General features: G+C 45.9%; 1 long non-coding RNA gene across 1 annotated transcript; it reads left to right on the top strand.

Moving 5' to 3' along the window:
- Window positions 1-548: 548 nt before the first annotated feature.
- On the top strand, window positions 549-2,614 carry LOC120534538. The gene is made up of 2 exons (XR_005634790.1): window positions 549-887; window positions 2,389-2,614. It is a non-coding gene; the product is annotated as an uncharacterized LOC120534538 (long non-coding RNA).
- The last annotated feature ends 5,221 nt before the right edge of the window (window positions 2,615-7,835 follow it).

Genomic DNA, 7,835 nt, shown 5'->3' with positions numbered 1-7,835 from the left:
GCTTTATTGCAAATTAGTACAAGGAATAAGAAAACTGAGCTCAGCACCACTGAGGTGTTTAGTGGGCAAAGATCAGCTAATCAATGTCACCGGTCAGTATGTGAGGTCTGAGTGGCCGAGGACAGAAGTGTCACATGTCAGCCTTGTCCTCCATCTCCATTATGTCATCACTCCTAAAGTTAGGCCCAGTGTTTGTCCTTTTAAACCAACAGAGTGTCATTGTCACCATCTATTTACTGTGACGTGAGGAGAGTCCATCATCACAAACAGCTGAGAGTTAAGCTCTGCAGTGACCAGAATGTCTAACAGTTGTCTTTGCATGATGTCCTACAAATCAGACAAAATGTCTACACATCCTGAGTCCTGAATGACACAAAGAAATCCCACTTTGTCACCCCCCATTGTCACCTTCTACAAGTCCATGTGGCCTCTCAAGTGCAGGACGCTGTCAGTCTCATTTCTTTGAGGCCCATCTACAATATTAATGATGTCCGTGTGTCTGTTTCAATGACTTCTCACCTGTCAGTACAGCATGAAGGCAGACCCTCTCAGGTGTTTGGTTCCTTACTTATATAAAACAGCGGTGATCTTGGGTTCAAACAGGCTCAATAAAATGTAAAAATGCCAGCAGTCATTGAGCCTTTGAGCTCTGTGGCCTTCTGTCTGTCTGTCTGTCCCTCCTCATGTCCTCACTTCTCTTTCTTTATCTCCACAGCCTGCACTCATGTGGTCTCACCTCTGGATGTTCCTCATCTCTCTCTTCAGTCCTCTCTTCTCCACACTCACAGCTGACTGAACTGGACCTGACTACAACAAACTGGGAGATTCAGGAGCTCGTCAGCTGTGTGAGGGTCTGCGGACCCCAAACTGTAAATTAAGACACTGAGGTGAGTAAACAGGGTGAGGTGTGTGGGGTTATGAAGTCGCAGCTGATGGCCTGATGGACAGACTGATCACAGGACACCACATGGACTGACTGAAGGAAGGAGAAGGACAGGCAGTGGGATGAGAAGGACAAAGAGCAGTGGACAAGTGGAGCTGGACAGAGGTGACAGACAGGGAGGACAACAAAGATAATGAGAGACAAGAGAAGGAGAACAACAAAGAGGAGGAGTGTGAGATGAGCTGAGAAAAGGAAGAGCAGGAAAGGTGGACAGGCAGAAAGACAAGGACACAGGGAGGAGAGGTGACAGGATCAGCACAGCAGGCAGAGTGGACAGGAGGAGAGGATGGACAGAGTTATGGGGATCACTTGGAAGTAACAAGAGAGAGAAGAGCCAATGTCAATGGACAGGGTGGTGAGGGGACAACAAGAAGAAACAAGAGGACAGAAAATGAGAGAAGACATGAGAGTGAGGAGGAGGCATAAAGAAAATAATAAAGAGAGAGACTGAACATTAATTAAGAGAGCAAGACACAGGAAGTGACCACAGAGGAGTCATCACCATTTCACCTGGATAGACCACCTTTTGGTGTGACTGCTCTAACAGTACAATATAACAAAGGGGTGAGGCCTCTAGAATAGCCCACCAAACAAATGTCACCCCAGGCAGGCCCACTCCAGGCAAACAGGAGGCTTCTGACCTGACTAGGTCTCAGAAAGGAGCTCAGGCTTTTAAATTCAAAATAAAATCAAAAAGAGTCTCAGAGGCGTGAAGTGAGTCTGACCAGAGGGAGAAACGTGAAAACTCCAGCTGGAGCAGAGACAAGTCCACAAGTGGTCTTTATAAAGATGAGGTTTATTAACAAAAGAGCCAAAGGGGCTGCCAAAGGCAATCCAAAGCTAACAACATTCAAAAAGCACAAACTGTAAGAGAATCTGAACTCAAGAGCCAAAGGTTCAAAGACAATAATCAGAATAAAAAACAAAAGAGCAAAATACTCACTAAGACCACCAATCACCAGAGCACAGTCAGATGAGCCGCAGCCTTTAGAGAGTTGTGGTTGAGTTGAGGTGGTCCTGCGTCTTGGGATCAAATCACAGAATACAAGGAATGTGAGAGAACTGCAAGACACTCACAGAGATACTAAATAATAATGATATAGAAAAAAAATAACAGATAATACAGAATTACACAAATAATAAATTAACAGAATAATGTTATAAAAACAATGGATAAGAATGAAGGATAAAAAAAATAAAATAAAACAGTCAGCAGGTGCCATGGAGGACCCCTGGCCTGACTAGACCATCTTCACTGAGATAAAATGAAACCAAAAGGCTTTTAGAGAATGGTGACCTAACTGGACAGGCCGACACACATGTTATGTGACCTAGAAACACTGAGAATTCTGGGAAGTTGACCTGAGTGGGCGCGTCTCTGTGATAGTACAGTGTGTGAGGTGGGGTCTTCTTATGTTTGTAATTCACACTTGTGTCCTTCACAGGCTGGCTGGTAATAAGATCAATGAGAGTGAGAAGATGAACCTGAGGTCACTACAGGAGGAACTGAACAGGACTGGACGGCAGGTGGATATCCACATAGAAGAAGATTGGACATGCTGAACCCCTATGACGATGCCCCCTGTCCATTCCCTCTAAATTCTTCTCTTTATTCTTTTATAATCTCCTCAGCTCTCCTCCACATTTAATAAACTCGTCATGTCCTTCTCAGCCTGTGTACTTCTTCTTTAATCTCACTTGTGCTTCTCCACCCTGTCACCCTGAACTTGTCACTAAACTCCACAAGTTCAGAAAAGAAACCCCTGAGTTTCACCGGCCAGATATCCACGGTGAGAATTGTCATCTGAAACCAGCGGGGGTCACAAAGTGCACTGAGGGGAGCAGCAGGAGCAAACATGGGTGGACAGTCCTGTTGGAGGGTGATGGAAAGTGAGGCCAGTTCTGTCATTGGTGACAAATTCTGCACAAGCACTGGGCCATCTCAGGTTAAGCTGATGGTCATCTGAGCAGAAACCTCATAAACCTACTGCTCCTCAACATCATGTGGTGTTTTTTGAACCCATGTCTGCTCCACTACTTGTTCACTGGCTCATTTGCACACAATGTATGTCATCTTCTGTTTGAGACTGATCAGACTCTACCATGTGCCGGTATGGACTTTTGAGACACTTTAACACACTCAAGGCTCACGTCTCTGTATTCTTTGTCACTCCCTCATTCTCAACTCACTGTCACCTTTACCCGTGAGCCATTTAAAAAGAAATGAGAGCAAAAGGACAAGACGAGGAGAACTCAGGCCTACTGGTGTAGAAAGTGTGAGGAACTGGCAGCCCACCCAAGGTTGAATCTCATGCATTTATCCCAAAACAGAGGAAAAGCTGAGTCACATCAGAATGAAGGAGAGAGTTTGATTTCCGAGGTCAGCAGCCTTGAAGGGGACATGATGGCCGTCTGCACCCTCTTTTGTGCTGAGAAAGCTGAAGATCTTTGTGGAGAAGAAGTCTCTTTTCTGCCTCAGTTGTGGTTCAAGCAGATCCATGACATGTCACAATGTGAAAATGTGAAGATGGATAACTTCTTCAGCTAGAAAGAGGAGTGTAGTGAATAAGATAATAAGAGATGGAAAGATGGAAAAGTGAGGAGGTGACAGTAAATATGACAGAAAGTCTCAGCAGTGCAAAAGTCATGAGGAGCCACAGATTGTGGACTCTGATTATTTCACTGATGACTGATGAGATTGACGACAGTGTAGGACCACCATAATGAGTAAGGATTTTAGGAAAAGTTCCCCTTCAAAAGATGATGCTGATGGACACAAATTAAATGTCCAATGTGAAAAGACTCATTCTAGTTTGTCCAGGCTGTTAGTGTCAGTTTGACTACAATGTTTACAGACCTGCTTCTCTTAACCCCTATAGGAACCTCAGGGGGTCAGCTTTGGGTGGACTACTCCATATGACTAAGTTTGAGTGCTAAGGATTGGGAGTGTTCATTGAGGAGCTGATGAGGAGGTGTGATGAAGACTCCAACTCAAACCACTCAGGCTCAGCTCAGTAGCCAGACCCCTGAACTGGTGGTCCACCTGACTGCTTATACCCAGTCTCTCTCCCCATCCAACTCCACCCATCTCTCACTTTATTGTGCTGCTCATGGTAGCCCTCCTTGTCTTTAGCTCTAAAGACTTTGTTTATGATGTGTGACCGAGTTCATTAATGATGGCCGTGCTGTCGACACACATGTCTGCTACACAGTAAAGTTATCAGTGTCTTTCCGTTATGACTAACTGCACAGGTGAGTCTTGTTACCTTCTGATGTCCTCCTCTTCACACTCATTGGCTTCTGCTGGACTATGGACTTATAAACAGGCCTATCAATGACAAGTCTATCCATCCATTCATCCTCTTCCACTTATCCGAGTCGGGTCGCGGGGGCATCAGCTTGAGCAGAGTGGCCCAGGCTTCCCTCTCCCCTGCCACTTCTTCTAGCTCTTCCGGGAGAATCTCAAGGTGTTCCCAGGCCAGCCGGGAGACATAGTCTCTCCAGCGTGTCCTGGGTCTTCTCCGGGGTCTTCTCCCGGTTGGACGTGCCCAGAACACCTCACCAGGGAGGCGTCCAGGAGGCATCCTGATCAGATGCCCGAGCCACCTCATCTGACTCCTCTCAATGCGGAGGAGCAGCAGCTCTACTCTGAGCCCCTCCCAGATGACTGAGCTTCTCACCCTATCTTTAAGAGAAAGCCTAGACACCCTGTGGAGGAAACTCATTTCAGCCGCTTGTATTCACAATCTCGTTCTTTCGGTCACTACCCAAAGCTCATGACCATAGGTGAGGGTAGGGACGTAGATCGACTGTAAATTGAGAGCTTTGCCTTACGGCTCAGCTCCTTTTTCACCACGACAGACCGATGCAGAGCCCGCATCACTGCAGACACCGCATCGATCCGCCTGTCGATCTCACGCTCCATTCTTCCCTCACTTGTGAACAAGACCCGAGATACTTGAACTCCTTCACTTGGGGCAGGATCTCTCCCTTAACCCTGAGAGGGCACTCCACCCTTTTCCGGCTGAGGACCATGGTCTCGGATTTGGAGGTGCTGATTCTCATCCCAGCCGCTTCACACTCAGCTGCGAACCGATTCAGAGAGAGCTGAAGATCACGGACTGATGAAGCAAACAGGACAACATCATCTACAAAAAGCAGTGACCCAATCCTGAGTCCACCAAACCGAGCCCCCTCAACACCCTGGCTGCGCCTATAAATTCTGTCCATAAAAGTTATGAACAGAATCGGTGACAAAGGGCAGCCCTGGCGGAGTCCAAATCTCACTGGGAACGGGCCTGATTTACTGCCGGCATTGCGGACCAAGCTCTGACACTGGTTGTACCGGGACCAAACAGCCCTTATTGGGGGTCCAGTACCCCATACTTCCGGAGCATCCTGCACAGGATTCCCCGAGGGACACAGTCGAACGCCTTTTCCAAGTCCACAAAACACATGTAGACTGGTTGGGCAAAACTCCCATGCACCCTCCAGGATTCTGCTAAGGGTGTAGAGCTGGTCCACTGTACCACGACCAGGACGAAAACCACACTGTTCCTCCTGAATCCGAGGTTCGACTATCCAACGGACCCTCCTCTCCAGGACACCTGAATAGACTTTTCCAGGGAGGCTGAGGAGTGTGATCCCTCTGTAGTTGGAACACACCCTCCTGTCCCCCTTTTTAAAGAGGGGGACCACCACCCCGGTCTGCCAATCCAGAGGCACTGTCCCCGATGTCCATGCGATGTTGCAGAGATGTGTCAACCAAGACAGTCCTACAACATCCAGAGCTTTGAGGAACTCCGGGCGTATCTCATCCACCCCCGGGGCCCTGCTACCAAGGAGTTTTTTGACCACCACGGTGACCACAGTTCCAAAGATGGGGGAGCCAACCTCAGAGTCCCCAGGCTCTGCTTCCTCATTGGAAGGCATGTTAGTGGGATTGAGGAGGTCTTCAAAGTACTCCCCACACTGACCCACAACGTCCTGAGTCGAGGTCAGCAGCGCACCATCCTCACTATGTGTGGGTTAGGGTTAGGGTGATAAGTCTGTAATTGTGACATGTCGAATATGTCCAGAAAGGCCAGCGGACTTCAGAAACTAAAAGACACATCTCTGAAGTGCAGGCGGCCCACCAGGGGTCTCATGCATAAACGGTGCGTACGCACAGAAATGTTGCGTAAGAATGTTTCCATGTTCAAATCGCGATGTATAAAACCTACACTTGGTGTAAAGCCACGCACTTTTCCACGGTACCTCATACCTTGTCGTACGCAAGTTTTCCACTCGGTTTTGCAGACTGGCGGCACCCAGTGTCAAAGCAGTGCTACTGTTCCTGTGTGGTTACACCTTATTGTCCTGACGCGGTTTTATAAATACACTGAAATTAACCGCATATTGTTTATTAGTGTAATGCATCTGATTGTAATTAACTTGTAACAATATAATGGTCCAGGGAACAGCCATACTATTCCAAATACCAGAACTGCTTTAGCGTTGTTACTCTCACTGCACCATCTTCTTCTTCTTCTTTCAGCTGCTCCCATTAGGAGTTGCCACAGCAGATCATCTTTTTCCATATTACTCTCACTGCACCACTCGGAGTATTTATATCACTGCATCTGAGTGTGAATCACAGCAGCAGCTGATCGGAAAGAGAATTATCGGTATACAGCTTCAAGGACACGCTGCCTCAGCCACAGCTTAACATTTCAAAGCCTTTCCTGTATGGACCTCGCGGTTCAGAAACAGTTTCATCCCAAGGACTTTAAACGCACTCAATCAATTGCTCCTTGTAGAACTGTTTGTATTTATAAGTACAATCACCCCACTGTAAACTTGCACTACAGTTATAATATCACACAACCTGAGCCACTTTATAAAGCGTGTATTTACATATGATGACGATATCATTTGTAAGATGAAATGCAGCAAAATATATTTATTATATTATACAGATAAAACTTTAACTTCATTTAAATAATCTATATTCTTCACTGGGACTGGCATGAAGGATACAATAATTAAACATGTACTATAAAGATATTTCAATGTTCCTTAAACGTTTTGAAGAATCGGCGCTAAGCTTACAGATGGCTTAACATCTATTACTGAGCTCATTGTGTGGTGATTGGTTACTTGGAGAAAGAAAAGCAAGGACTGCAGGGCCGGCCATGCCAATATATATTGAATATAAAACTGAAAGAGAAAATACTGACACAGCAAAAAACGCAGCGGCAAATTTCAACAAAAGTTAAACGCTTATGTCATGAGCACGAGGCGGCTATGCAGTGTCTGCAACAGACGTGGCCATCCATCGTGCATAAGATATCATATTGACATTGGCGGGCGAAGGAGCCACCGATTCTTCCTCTGCCCAGGGCCGCTACAAGCCTAGAGCCGCCCATGAGTACTGCTGCAATAAATTATTTAATCGAAGGTCGCACACAATCACTGCACCGTGAAACACATGTTTAATAATGTGTTTTAACTCCTATCATCATGAAAATGATATCACGTATACATCTCAGTATTTTAGTTATTCAGAGAGCTGTAATATCACAAATGTAATGGCTTCTGTGTCCAGTCGGAGGAAGAGAGCCGGTTTAAGAAGCAAGTAGTGATTCACACACACAGAGCACATAGAAGATCAAATACAAAACAAATCATTTAACGTGCTATACTTTAATTACGATGTGATTTGAGAAACTGGTTAATTAAACAATTTTAAGATGACTTTTATGATGTTCTACTTTAATAACAAAATAAACTACGTGATTAAAGTGGAAATTTCGAGATTGAAGTTGACATTTCATGCTTTTTCCTCACTGTGTGCCTTTTTTTCTCTGTACCCTAATAAGCTTTCATATGACACTCAGACGGTGGGCTTACA

The sequence above is a fragment of the Polypterus senegalus genome, chromosome 8, assembly GCF_016835505.1.
Source record: "Polypterus senegalus isolate Bchr_013 chromosome 8, ASM1683550v1, whole genome shotgun sequence".
In the NCBI taxonomy this organism is placed as follows: Eukaryota; Metazoa; Chordata; class Cladistia; order Polypteriformes; family Polypteridae; genus Polypterus; species Polypterus senegalus.
This window is presented reverse-complemented; position numbering and strand designations above follow the sequence as displayed.